Source organism: Colossoma macropomum, unplaced genomic scaffold (assembly GCF_904425465.1).
Source record: "Colossoma macropomum unplaced genomic scaffold, Colossoma_macropomum, whole genome shotgun sequence".
Classification (NCBI taxonomy): Eukaryota; Metazoa; Chordata; class Actinopteri; order Characiformes; family Serrasalmidae; genus Colossoma; species Colossoma macropomum.
In genome coordinates, this window is record NW_023494799.1 from 8755381 (window position 1) to 8770554 (window position 15174).

The 15174-nt window shown below is 39.0% G+C and overlaps 1 long non-coding RNA gene across 3 annotated transcripts in view; it reads left to right on the top strand.

Annotated features, from left to right (window-relative positions):
- LOC118819480 overlaps window positions 1-13820 on the top strand; it is a 54745-nt gene extending 40925 nt beyond the window's left edge. For all 3 annotated transcript variants that reach the window (XR_005008162.1, XR_005008160.1, XR_005008161.1), the window contains exon 4: window positions 13434-13820. This is a non-coding gene — a long non-coding RNA (uncharacterized LOC118819480). The remainder of the gene's footprint in view (window positions 1-13433) is intronic.
- The last annotated feature ends 1354 nt before the right edge of the window (window positions 13821-15174 follow it).

Consider the following 15174-nt stretch of genomic DNA (forward strand, 5'->3'; position numbering starts at 1 on the left):
TATTTCAGTTCAACTGAACGATTTACTAATTATTTTAGTTAGTTAAGTCAGTCCGCATTGTAGAAACTTGGTTTCAGTTGCGATGTATCTGCCTTTGTTATAATGTGAGGCATGTTTGCAGCGTTCCAGTGCGAGTGGGTTCCTTAGCTTTGAGTGGCCACTGCTTTTATATGCTTCGATATTGATTGAATATAGCTCCCCCACAGAAGTAATAGTTGCTGAAAGCATTTATAGCCGTTGCTCAGTTCGACTAGGCTTTCACTGCATTCGCCTTTTCTCTCTGTTTGTTCACTTGATATGACAAGTTAGTTGATAAGCCGTGTTCTAGGTGTCTGATACAGATCTGTATGATTAAAGCGTGTCAGTGCTGTGGATGGAGAAGTTGATGTGAATTGCACATTTTGAAAAGAGATGATTGACAGGTTTGCCTGATGGTATTTGACATGAAAAAGCGAGTGAATGTATGTTCACTCAGTTACATTACAACCGAAGGGGTATAACATGTAATAACCATGATGTACTGTGTAATATATGGAAACATATATATGGAAAGTAAGGATACGCAGCGATTGTTGTCATCAGCATCAGACAGATGTTTTGATTTGACCGATATTTGTGGATTTATTGTATTCTGGAAGAGCATGGCTGGGCTACGGTGCTAAAATTTTATTCATTTTACTGCATTTTGTAGCCCTGAAATAAATGTTATACCTCTCTGTAAAGCTAATTCAGGTAGATTTCGCCCCATTTTGGGCGTTTTATAAATGTTTTTGTATCAACAGATATGTATATGAAATAAATATCGGATAAATATCGGATATAGCCATCGGCCCACAGTTCCCATATTGGTACATCCTTAATATAAAGCTTGTTACTCTGTCTTTTCTATTTTTTTATTTTTCTGGCTAATTGTTGACCTACGGTTCTCTACTGTAACGTCAAAACGAGCATAATGTCCAAACTACTGTAAGAAATTAATAGGAGATACTTAGCATTCATCCTTAGATGAGTCATACAGTCCGTACTGCAGTTAGACTGTTTATGTATTCTTCAGTTGTTTTGTACTAGCTTTCAGAATAAATGTTGTCTGAATGTCATTCTTCACTATAAAAGAGCTACAGTAAGATGTCAAGAGAAAGCGAGGGAGTGAAATAGAAAAAACAAAAACATCAAAACACAGCTGGCTGCTGCTGGCCCCTTTAAAATTCACCAGTGTTGACCGTGGCTGATTACAGTCAGAGGGAAAACAGTCAGGCATTTATCCAAGTCACTGATTATGTCATTTTAAAGCCCCCAAAATACAGGCCCTGCTCGGGAGTGTGTGGGGCGCGGAATTATGAAGCGGCGAGTGGAGTGTGTGAAGGAGAGAGGGGGAAATGGGAATGGAGTGCTGTTTGTATGATTAAACTGTCGGCTTGGTGGCACAGGCCACGCTGAAGAGCCGGGCCTGAGATTTGGCCGTAATGAAAACACCCCGAACCCCCCAACCCCCTCCGCCGTTCTCTTCACAACACACTGCCTCAGCCTAACCCGGGTCTGTCCATTTACTGAGCGGAGAGGGGAGTCAGGGAGCAAGATAGACAGCCATACGCACACAGCTACAGAGTGAGCGCTAGTTGTTTGCCAGTGTCTGATTTTGTTGCTGCCCAGGCCAGTCGCAGGAGCAGTGAGGGAGAGAGGTGGGGGATGAATGTTGTATTTGAATGTCTTCTCTGCAGTTCCTTTATCCGGCTGTTTAAACAAAGCAAAGCTGGGCCAAGATGCGATTATATACCGACTCTCAGTGAGTCTGGATGCATCTCAAAGCATTTCTGTAGCCTACATTACTTTTTTTTCCTGTATTTCTCATTGAGAAGCACTGCTTACTATGGTTTCAGGTCTTTAATTTTACATAAACGAACATTGTTACATGTGCATATTTCCTCCTCCAAGCAAGGCTATGCCAAAATATCCTACTTTATAATGTCTCTGGGTGTCCGAATATCTGATTATGACATTTTGTGAACCAATTAGACGTCTAGAATTTCACATCAAAAGGTTTTCCTATGCCTAGTGGGTGATATGGCAAAAATATAACCGCAATACTTGAAGAAATATTGGAAGATTGTGGTTACGTTGGAATAGACAGAAAGCTTCAGCAAAACAATGCTGCCACATTTTAAAAATGCTCTAAATAACATGAGCACCATTATTTTCTATCATTCAGCATTTGCATAAATAAATAAACGGTAAAATCAAGCAGTTGGTGAAACTCAATGACACCCAGTCAGCTACTTGTTACTATGCAGTTTCTGCTGTTACTGCACACTGATTGTTGTTGTTTACACGCTGCCTATAATTGGTCTAAATCTTGTGATTTATGATGTGTTCAGTTGTTTAGTGTTCTTTAGATGTGTTCAGTTGTTTAATGTTAAACTGAAACAAGGTGTACACTAAAGGAGGCAGTCCCAGTGTTGGCTGAGTCCGTTTGGGCCCGACTGTAGGCTGTAATGAAATTAGCTGATATTAAGGTTCCGGGGATTTATCGGCATTGGTGGAAATCCCATAGATTGTTGCTATTTTTAACAATAACAGTAGCATCCATACTGTCGGGTACTGAGGCAGCCTTGTTTAAGGTTTTTATAAAGTTACAATTTTATTTATAAAGGTTTTTGTTTATGTTTATCTTATTAAAGACTTTCCGCTGCTTTAGAAAATTGACAGTTGAGAAATTACAATCATATGAGTCAGTCTGTTTAACAAAAACTGTTTAATTTTCCACCATATAAATTTAGTCATCAGAATATTTACCTTCTAAAATCAGACAAAATTTACATATCCGTCCACCCCTACTCTTAATGAGTTGCATAAACATTAATCGCACCCACAGTGATGACCCCTCTGTTCATCGAGCGTGGGAATAGACGAAAGTGTGAAATATTCCGTCAGGCACTGGCTAGACAACCCAGCTGCTCCGAAAGCCCCATTCAAGAGCAGGTGAGGAAGGACCCTGGGGGTCAAGGTCAAAGGGGGCTGCTGTCTGCTCCAGCACATAAGTTGTCTGGTTTCTCTGTAATGCGGTTGGCTGTCTAATAAGTGGGGAGCTTATTTGTGTAGCGCAGGACATAATTACTTTAACAGTCTTCTACTTATGACACGCCAAGTCTTTTACTTACGCCATCACTGTTCGGAACCAAATTGCTAATCCTTCTCGACAGCGTTATGAGTTATTAGTCCACCACATAAACGGTGGGAATGATGAGTGCACTGCGTCCTGGCTGAGCAAGCCATTATTTCGCGAAATATCTGGCAATACCATATCGGAATCATATGGTATTGGCAGATATTTGCTTAAAATAAAGTCGGTGTCGGACAGAAGTTGTGGTGATATTTCAAATCGATAGCTGATGGTTTCTTCTCAAATGCATTTTATCTGTTAACCCTATAGAAATAGGTGCTATATGTCAATCCAGGTGGATATTGTCCTAATTTCTGCTTTGCATAAACATTTATATATCAACATTGGCGCATATGCACATAAAAAATATCAGATATCTGCATCGGCCTCCAGTTCCAGTATCATTACATCCCTGTTTGAAACACTTATGTGGAACTGTGATTCGTCAAGAGGTTCACAGCACACAGTATAAAAGACATTGAGATTGTTCGATCTCTTTCTGTAGTATCAGTATTGCTGAGGCACATATTGTGATATGATTAACAGTCGATTGTGCGCCAGATCTACGTTTGCCTGGTCATTTCCATATTACAGTATCAATCTTGCAGAAGCAATAATCGTAATAAACATGCACATTTATAAACATTATAATGTGCAGCCCTATTTCTGTATGTTTTATGTAGGCCAAGATCGCAGCTGTGATCCATTCCCGATATATATCGCGAAGCCCTACTCCGGTGTGTGTTTTACGTCTGCATGGTCTCCGCGCCACATTTATTCATGCCAGCCTCCCCTGCCGTGTAAACAATGATATCCCTTTAAGAGGAGGGCCTTTTCTCCCTCACGACACTTTCTCAAAGACAGCCAAGTTCGTGAATAGCGGACGAAGACACCGGCCCACCCCTCTGGAAGATTCCATTATTCATCTCAACATATGCTTCATTAGCTCCTCTGAAAGAGAGAACCCCCCCCCCATCCCCAACCATCGCAGCGTCTCAATGGATCGGTCCCACGTCTTTCGCCGAGAGACCCCCGTTTCTCCGCGGTCCCCCCTAATCGTCTCAGCTCCTCCCGCTGAAATCAAGCTTAGTAACAGCACTTTTGTGAGCGTCTCTCTCTCCCTTTTCCCCCTGCCTCGACTCATTCTCTCACCCACCCACCCACTGCTTAAATCCCTATCAGCATGCCAACAAAATGTCCGCCCAGCTGGGGTTGACACTTGCCCGCCTCTGGGGTTTCGCCTCCTCCCTGCCTGACCCCCTCAATCCCTCCGGCCCCCCTTTCTCTCTCTCTCTCTTTCTCTCTCTGTCCTTCTCTCTCTCTCTCTCTTGCAGTAGTTATTAGTACGTTCAATATTACATCCAGTTTATACTGTTTATTCTAGACACAATCGAGAGTGAACATTCAACAGTAACCATATTTGGAAGATTATATGCAGAAATGTGATTATTTCATGTAATAATAATAATTATAATGATAATAATAAAAATAATAATAGTAGTTTTAGATAAGAATTCGTTTTTGTTTTTGATATCTATATGAATATATATATATATATATATATATATATATATAATTAATTTCAATAATATCTATTTTAAAAAGTGTGTCGCTTATTATTAGTATAATATATTTCTTAGACCATGAAACTGTACAACTGCTTCTGATTCATAATCACACATATCGCGATCAGGGATGTGTGATTTGGCAAAGACATAACATCATGGTACTTCTAGATATTTTCATGATACACAATATGCTGGGGATACATGATGACATTGATACATGAGTCATATCGGTATCAGCAGATGATTTCTTTCAAAAAATATTGCCATTGGACAGACGTTTAGACTTCAGTTATTTTTTAGACTGATATTCGGTGATGTATTTACTTCAGAAGAGCAGAATATTTAGTTGATGCTGGGTTGCAGTACTAAAATATCTGCATTTTATTCATTTTACTGCTTTTTTAAACCTTACATTTCCTTACAGTTACATTTCTCAGTAATGCTAATGGATTAGTTTCAATTTCTATATTATATAAATGTTTATATATCCATGGCAGCAAACATGTACATGAAAAATATTGTGTATCGACATCAGACTGCAGTTCCTCAGTCACATCCCTAGAATGCGCATCATGATATTTCATTTTTCTGAGGTTTGATAAGTTGGAGTTTTATTTCATTTTTCCCCAATGACTTGTATGTCAGATTTTCATTGTCAGCCAACGTTGCACATTTTGCATGTAAATGTATTCAGATAAGCGCATACAGTTAGACCACTGGCTTTTCTGGATTTCCTCCTCCAGATGTGAAACGGCATATAAGAGATGTATTTTATTTCATTTATATACATGTAAATTCTAGCAGGTCTTTAAACCTGAGGCTGGATGGAACGTATTTACGTGTATCTTGAGTGCAAAGTTTCCTGAGAGTGATTCAGCGACCAGCATTAATACCGTTCATTTGTATTTTGCATTTTTGTCAGGCACGATGAAGGCTACACTGGGGTTGGATTCAGGGGTCCTTCCACTGTGTGTGTGTGTGTGTGTGTGTGTGAGTGTGTGAACATAGCCTGCGACGTGTGTGTGTGTGTGTGTGTGTGTGTGTGTGTGTGTGTGAGGCAGAGAGCTGTTCCAGCTTCAGTCTGAAGCTGCTTTTTATGAGCCGAGAATACGGTCCAGTGTTTGTGGAATAAGGATAGAGTGGAATAAAGAGATACAAATATCCCATGATGTCGCAGGTCATGTTCCTCAATGTTCTCAGCCTCTATTGCCATGCATGCACCATTCTCCATGTTCATTGTTATGCATTTCATTGTCATTCAACTTGACCCAGGGGCCTCACTAGACAGGCAGAGTCCACTGGCACTATAGGCTGAAAGTTCTTTGGAATTTTTAGTCTGATGTTCAAGTAAATGAAGTATGTAGTTCTTACAGAGTGATGATTTGCTGAGCCTAAAATTCTGAAGACCAGCGGCCTGATAGCAAACAAGCTGGTCATTTTTTCAAAGGTTATATTGCACAGATCAACAGTTTATCCTCAGAGGCTGAGCTAGAACTGTGGCAGAGATCTTGGAAGGTTCCCCTGGTGGAGGGTCTGACTGGAGTTTTAATCAGGCCTTAAGTTCATAAAGCCTTTTAGCCCAAAACTGACCCAAGTACAAAGTTTATCCAGAACTGAGCCAGACAATAATAGCTGTGATTAGATCATACAAATTATACATTGCTGTTTATTTGCAAAATTTAACATATTGGAAAAAATAAACCATACAAAACCTGCACAGATGGCACATTTCATTTTTTATATTTTACTTTTTTCCAATATATTAAACTCAGTGTGCAATTTCTACAATTTGCAAAAATGCCATATTTAAGTTTGTTCTCTGTAGAGGATGTGTTAACTTATTTTCACTTTTAGAAAATCAGCAAAACATTGACCGGGGTGTTCAAACCTTTGCATATGACTGTAGTAAAGTGTTAATTTCAGTCTCTAATCCTTTCTCTTTTCCATAAATATACTGATGACTACTGTTTTCACAGTATACATAGACTTTTTTAGAACCATACCAAAACGAAATCGCTATAACAGCAAATGTCAGATAGCAGTGGGTAGCATACATGCATAGAACACAACCAGACACAAAGACATACACATGTCTGCGCACACAATATATGCAATTTGTTGTCTGTTATGGGGTTACTTCTGCTCTTGAGGGTAGTCTTGGACCCCCACCCCCACCCCCAGCCCCCCTCTATTCAAACCCTGCTCAGAGAATATGAATAGAAGGCATTAATGACTGATAATAATGACTAATTAGACTCTATAAGCTCTAATTGCAAAAATATATATATATAAATTCTGGGTCATTTTCTGTAAAGTTGAAATGTTCCTTTTTTTCTGTTTCTGTAATTCTTTCAGTCTTCCTCTGATGCTCTCTCCAGCTCTTTCATCTGCCATTGCCTCTTCTTCTGCACTGTAAAGATGTGGGCTGAAGTTTGCTTAGCTTTTAAGAGTGTTACAGAGAAGAACAAAGACCTAAACGAGCTCCACTGTGGGAGAGGGAGGTTCTCTATCCGCCTTTAGCCTCGAATTCCAGACTGTAAAATCAAGTGGATTCTTAAAATCACTGCTGTGGAATCGAGCCTCTCTCTTGAGCAGTGTCAGTCATTTTTTTCCTAGCAAATCCACAAACGTTTGTGCTGGTTTTGGTTATGTTTTATTAGTTGGTTAGTTTTGGTTACGTTTATCACATCTGCCCTGAATTTAGATAAATAAACTTAAAGGGGCAAACCTGCCCTAGCGGTCAGTGTTATTTCTCATGTTATGTAATATTCTGCAGCACAGCATTGTATCACTCACCCTCATCCATTTGAAAGAAGTGAAGATTTGGTATCCTTTTTTTTTGTTTTTATCCATCAATATTATCTCACTACAGTACCCAGCATGCATTATGCAGATACGTCATAAAATGATTCTGAATCCAACCCCCCTCGCTGCAATAAAGAAATCCTGATGGCTAGTGTAGCCACTGATAGAGGATATAGTGGTAACGTTAGCCATCTAAACCTTTTAAACAGCCCATCCCAAAGTATCCACGTCAGAGCAGTTTTGTTTTATCATAAGTTCCTCCCACTTCCATCAGAAGAGGGTTTTAGTCTTTAAATTTGAAAAGCTTGCTCTAATGACCACTGAGGCGCCGCTATAGGATGCGAGTAAACATATTTACAATAGAAGCTATAGTTCCTTTTTTCATTTGGGCCGGTGTCTCTTTAAGCTAGCTGTCCTGTTGTCACTTTCTTGGTGCAATTGTACTATAAACTATGGTAGCGTATGGTCCTCAAACTAGATATCTGAGTACACAAAACAATACATTTCATCCATACCTGAAAGTTTGGCTTTTACCATAACCCACTGGCGAACAGGCACTCTGTACATAACTTTAAAACTTTAATTAAGCCAGCTGTATGAATTTAACATGCCTCAGATTCAGATTCATCCTCTTTAATACCCATATGGAATTTATTAAAGTAGACACTACTTGCTATGGAGGCTTATTTGAGGATTGTGAAGGTTTGGGCAGGACTTTTTCCCTGACAGACAGAACATACAATTACACCAACCAGACGCCGAAATATTTAGTTCCATAGCAAAAATCTTCAGTAACCAGATGTACTTGCAGAACTCGAGGTGTCCAATACTGAGGCTGTCCAGTTTCAAACTTCCCTCTACCTATCAGTCATGGCCACCTAGACTCCTCCACTGCCTCTCTTCATTCAGGAGAGCTGTGATCCAATACCATGTATTTTTAATGAGATTTCTGTTGTCCTTGCGGGACGGATGCAAAACTCCAGGCAGACTGACAAACAGGATAAACAGAAAATCAACACCAAACAAGGAATAGCAGGCACGAATGCTCCCCTGTGGCCACGGATCATTTCAATGAAATAGTACAGTCTTCTACCTGCTTGACACAAGCAACACTTGACAATATTCAGTGCTTTTATATATATATATATATATATATATATATATATATATATATATATACATAAAAATGTGGAGGCTTTAAGGATTTTTTCTGAAATGTAAGTGTGAAAATCAGCTTATTCATTGTAGAGTGGGCACTGAGCTCAAACACAGTTTAGAATCAAGCCTTTGAAAATGCTAGTTGCCTGTATTGTGTAGTGGAGATCAGTGTACAACCTAAAGCATTTTGGTTTTGTTTCCAGCAATTATCATGAACCTTTCAGCCGAAAGTGGCAGGAGTACCGGTGTCACAGCTAACCCCATAGGAAGAGTTTATTGTAACAAACTAAAGGGGCTAAACAGTTGCATAAATCAATGCTAATTCCAACTAACTATTCCCACCTATATACATAAAGATGTATTCACCATCTATTTAAATTTTTTCCCACCTAAATACATAAAGATGTATTCACCGTAATAAGTAATAATTGACCATCTGTCATTTTTTAGTTTGGCGAGGCTTAATTCTGTTAAAATTAACCCTGTTACATGGAGGCTGCAATTTAGTCTGGCTTGCTCTCATTGTGATTTGTTTACGTGCTTCAAAACAGTTGCGATGTATTGCAGCCACTAAGAGGGTGATTAAAATAATATAACTTAGCAATCGAAAAGCACTCATGATTAAAAAAAGTAATGTTTCTGGTATAAAAACAGTCTTGAGGGTGAAACTCAAGAAATAATTGCGAATGCTGTCAAATTTTGCCCAAGACGTTGATGAAATATGAGATGATGACTCAGTAGAGCATGTTCTACTTGAAAATGTTTAACGACAAAAAATAACCTTCAATAACCTTTTTGTACCTATAAAGTTACTGTTTTGGAGATACAAGCTTTTGTTACAACACTGGCTAAATGTCTTATACATAAGTTATGTATAAATATATATTTACATGCAGTACTGAATGGGTTTTATTACGAAAACAACAAAATGCTATTTTACTTATTCTGACCATATTCACTCCTCTCTTTCTGTGTGGTGACTCTCCTGTATGCCTTTATTATTTCTAGCACTGGGCTTCTCCTGCAAGCTCCGATTCATGTCTGGATGGTGTAAAATTAGTATGCAGCTGACTGCCTGCCTTAAATAATAGGGCCCAGGAGCAGCAGCAGTCCGACGGGGGGTTAACCAGTTCCCCCCCGGCCCTGCTCCCAGTTCTTAATGGGACATCAGGCGGGATACTCTGAATTGAGGCCTAGCAACCACCCCTCCTCTTCAAAAAATGCCCACCACCCCCTCCTGGTTCATAGACGCACCCTTTCTGAAGCCTCCTCTGTCTATTGAGGGGGTCCCAGACAGGGTGCAAACGCCCCCCCACTCCTTTCCCCAGCCAAACACTGCATACATTAGGCTGGTCTCCTGGTGCGACATGTCATCCTAAACAGCTTATTGCTGAAGCTAGTGCAGCTTCATGCTAGTACACCCTTGGAGCCTTTCCTACAGTTCCTGCTGTCCACTTATAGATCAGTCACTTCAGCACCTCCTTGGTGGAGAGCTCCACCACTTCAGTTAAAGAGGAGTTCCACCAATTTTTAAAAATCTCAGCGATATTCTGTCAGATTGAGATGTATGCATTCATTCACAGTGGTTTAATATGAAATGGTTCATTGTAGAGAAATTTACCAAACTGGATTTCTTTACAGTGGTGGTGATAGGAACCAGGGGTCGCAGTGTCTACAGTGCAGATAATTCTGTTTACTCTCCAAAATGCTCATAAACCTACATGTCTTCTGACTTTTTATATGTAATGTTGATAATGGCAAGTGCTAAATCTGAAAAAAATGTTTTATATTTTGGACTGTTTTTCCTCACAACATAACGCAACCATTCATAAATTTAGAAAAATAGGTTTTAGGCCAAAACCTTATCTCAGAATGTTCATAAAACAGCGTCTTTGGCACCAGGCAGCACATTCATAACCATTTCATGTAACAGCTTTTAGACACATTGAACACTTCTGACATCTGATTTCTGTCACACACATTGAGAATAACTGGAAGTTTGGAGCATTTCACATTAAAACACCCTGAATGACTTTTATTTGCAATTGAACCATTTGATTGTGCACAAATTTTGAAAAATTGGTGGAATTCCCCTTTAAATGTAGCTTGGCTCTTTTTCTGATTATTCCAGAATTACTTTTATTGTATTGTTTCCCATTTTATAATTAACATGATTAGCAATCACTTGCAGTGATGTTTCGTTTTGCTGCTCAAGTTTGTGATATTACAAACTGTTTTGATGCTTCTAACTAAAATGTAATTAAAGCGTTATAACTAAGCCATTATGGACTGATTGTTTGCATTTATGGTGCGAATTATCCATTTAGATCTAATAAATCTAGGCCTTTTAAAGAGCCAATATCAATGAAAAATGAATTTTCCTCACTTTTTGTCAAGGCTTACAAGGCTTAAAAACAGTTCATATATGTGAACTAATCTGCAAAAATGGCCTGTTTTAAATCTACTGTATTTGTCACAAAAAAATAACAGATTTACATAAATCAACCTATTCAGTCTACAGCATTTTAGCTCCGCCCATTCACACTCAAGTAATAAATAGTGTTTCAGCTCTGAGTGCTTTTTGAATGAGGCACAATATAGGACATCCAATCAGAACAGAGATCTTGTACATATATCAGTCTTAAAGGTACAATAACAAAAACAGCTTGTTTAATTCTAAAGGTTGGAAAATGGTCATGTAGAAGTGAACTATGACTATTTGGTACAAAAAAATCACATAATAAAAAATAAAATACAGGGTAGATGGCAAAATAATGAACAAAACAGAAACTAACTTGGTAGCAAAAAGAGTATATATACACACACACACACACACATATATATATATATATATATTCTCAAAACTAAGACTTTACGCCATGCACACAAACCCTGTTCTTCCACTTCATAACTCTGTGACTGAAGATGCTGCAGTGGTCTGTATTTATGAGCAAAACCTTTTCTGATTTGTTCTGTGTTCACTGCTAGTTTATTTGATCTGCCTGAAGTAACAGACCCGCCAACACCAAATTGTCCTCACACGCATCTACCATCATTAAAATCCAGACATGGATACAGACACTGCTGTGTAACCAACCATATTTGATTTGAATCATGTTCTCGCGAGCGGCCATGACTGTGCAGCATGACGAAGCAGACACAGAGCTGATGTATAAGCAGCCCTGGTCATTTGCTGTCTGCTCCCCAATCCCCAGAGGAAACATAAAGGTCCCTAGACTAGAACCAGGAGGGACTCCACCCCACTTACTCCCTCCAAGCTGTAGGCCTTGGGGTCAAACCCAGTGCCCAGACAGTCCTTCCCCTGACCTCTGTCTGGCTCTAGGCTCGGGGTCAATCCTCACAGCTGATAAAGTCGGCTTCCCCGCCCCTCGACCTGTCTGCGGGCGAACACACGTACGCGTGCGCGCGTCCACATGCATTTTGGCGTGGCGGCAAAAGAAGCCAAACACGCTCTCGCAAGCACAAAGCTTCATTCACATTACCGTGATGCTGAGTAGCTGCAGCGTCCACACACTGTCAATCACCCCCCAACCCCCCACCTTCCTCTCTGCTGTAGCCACACCTCAGTCATACATACAGGTTAGAAGGTGCACTGGCAGTTACCCCATACAATATCTGCATATGTACTCTTTCTTTAGAACCCTCAAATTATGTGAAGGTTCCTTAACATTTTAGTAGATTCTTAATACTCAGGCATTTCACTTACACAAATGGTTCTCTAAAGAACCAGTAATTTTAAAGGTTTTTATGGAACCAAATGTGGTTCTTCTATAGCATCACACAAAGAACTCTTTATTTTTACTGTATTGTTTTTACTGTATACTGTCTGTACCATGGCTACCAACAGTGTGGCCTGTGGAGGTTTGAACTGGCCCACAGTAAATTTACCTTAACCCCACATTGAGAGAAGAAACATATTTGAATACTATCTGCTGTGTAAAAAAACATTTAAAATCCTTTTAAAATTGTATCTTTTAAGTATTTAATTCAACATAAACCTACAGATTTTCTATGTTTATATACAGTTTTGTCTTTCTGGCTCTCAGTCCACCACAGACTTTGGCAAGACAAAAGTTTGTGCACCCCTTGTCCATACGTTGTCTGTTCTGATTTTTTTTTTAAAAGAGGGAAAAGATTCAATACACTCCAAAATCTTACATTTTAGTACAGTTTTATTATAATTATTATTCTTTTGGATATGATTCAATGCATCATGAAATCTCAAATTTCATCACGATTTGATTGTATTGATACGATTTAGAATTATTTTTTAAACATACACTGAATGCACAAATGTGACTGGAGGAGTTATTTATGGAGACAATACAGACAAAAACAACACACCATGTTACCGAAGATGAGCACATGCTTCATTAAACATGATTAGAATTAATTATAATCTATTCAAACATTCCAAAATCGATGCAAATGAATCGCCACCTTCAGATTGATTAACTTTTACACTTGTATTGTTTTTACTCTTTTATTGTTTAGTATAGCACCAGTACACAATAATAAACTGTACTAAATCAGTCTGGTTTGTTGCAGTTCCTTTTCTTTTGCCAACCCATTATGAATATCCGTTGTGGATGTTTGCTGATGTGAACGTGGTATATAATAAGTTGCTGAGTTAGGTTTACATGTATCTGCATGGAAGATTTCAAAGTGGTGTAATGTTTGTCACACTGGAGCTCATGTATTTTCCTTTTCCTTTGTTATTTCAGGTGTTATGAATTGCAGAAACACCTCCCTCATAATTTGCGGAAGTCAGAGAACATGGCTTGAACGAAGGAAAAGAAGATGGATATGGTAATGAAATTTTATTCTGAATGGTTAGTTATAGTTTTGCTCTGTACTTTGTACGGGTAAGTATTTTGGACCTTTAAAAAGGTAAGTTTCTGGTTTTGTCTTCTGGTGTAGCAGTAATGGAGGACACCTTGATAGTAATAATAATAATAATGATAACTTGATTTGTAGAGCTCTCCTCATACAGCTCAAAGTGCTTTGCAGATGGCTGATAAGGCTTAACAGTAAAAGATGAATATTGTTCCGTTATGTTTAATGAATAATTCCACATATATATTACTAATAATAATAATCCAATTAATTGTTCCAGATATTTATATATTATATTGATCTGTCTTTATATCTGATAAAAGAATTTTGTTTTTTCATACAATTGCTGTTTATACGAAGAAAAAAATATGAACAAATGTATCAAAAATGATAAAATAAAAGTGAAAACTGAATTCATCCCACATTGTGTTTTTCTTTTTTTTCCGAATTGCATATCAAGTCTGTTATGATAACATTATGATGTCAGAGTGTTGAAGAAGCTGAAGAAACACATACATTTCATTTGACATAGTTGCTGCTTTCAGACTGAGCAGACACTGGTTTGCTACCCCATCAGTATGCTTCAGCACTGCCACCGAAACCTGCCCCCATCTCCAGAACCCCCTCATCCAGCGGAGCAGCCTCATCCAGCCTCTCAGTAACACAGGCTGACCTGGGCGCAGGCCTCCGGCCCTGAAAAAAAGGGAGCAGGAGAGATTATCCTGCTCTAGGCTGGGTCGGTGGAGAGCGGTGGGGTATTGACCAGGAGGGGGCCACCCATGGAGTGTCCAGTGGGCCGTGAGATGGGCCGATATACATGCTTACCGAGCATGGCAGATTCTCTTACTCTCACCAGGATAAACCCACACAGTACAGGCCTTTCTTCAGCATGGGCCAGGAGATTAGGGCTGAAACACTTGTCCCGTAGCCACCCCTCCTTTCGGCTGGCCACTGAGCAGATACGAGGCTCCGAGCGCAGCCTCGTTCTCTCGTACCTGCAAGATTACTCTTACGCTCTGAAAAATAAAGGTACAAAATGGAACCAGAAAGGTTTCTTTGGAGTGATGGCAAAGAATACCCACTTCTGGTACCAGTGGACGGTTCTTCAGTGCATTCTTTTTTATTTTTGTTAATGAGATGTGAAGAACATATTTAACCCATTAAACTCCAAAGGACCTGTTTATGGGCCCATAATGAAATTTTTCACTCTCAAGCTAGTTAATGTACATATTAATTTTATGGTAGTTACTGAATAATCTAGGTTTTAGGATTTATAACTGAAATATAAGCTTGCAATACATCTACCATAATGTAAAGATTCTATACCCGTTTGTTTTTCCTAGAATCGTATACTGCGCAGTGACCACCCTTCATATTTTATGTCCAGTTAAAACAGCCATTAAGTACAAGTTTATTTTTTAGCACCAGCTGTTAAAAAAGCAGAACATTAAGTACAACTAATATGATATTTTTCAGTGATATTTCCATTTTTGGCAGTAAACTTGCTTTCAGTTTTCCATAGAAATCTGTAGGGACATTTTTCCTCACCTCCAAACTTCAGTCTTAGAAGATGGTTGCAACTTAGACATTCTCAGGAGTCTCACTTTCTTAAAATCTTTTAATAACACT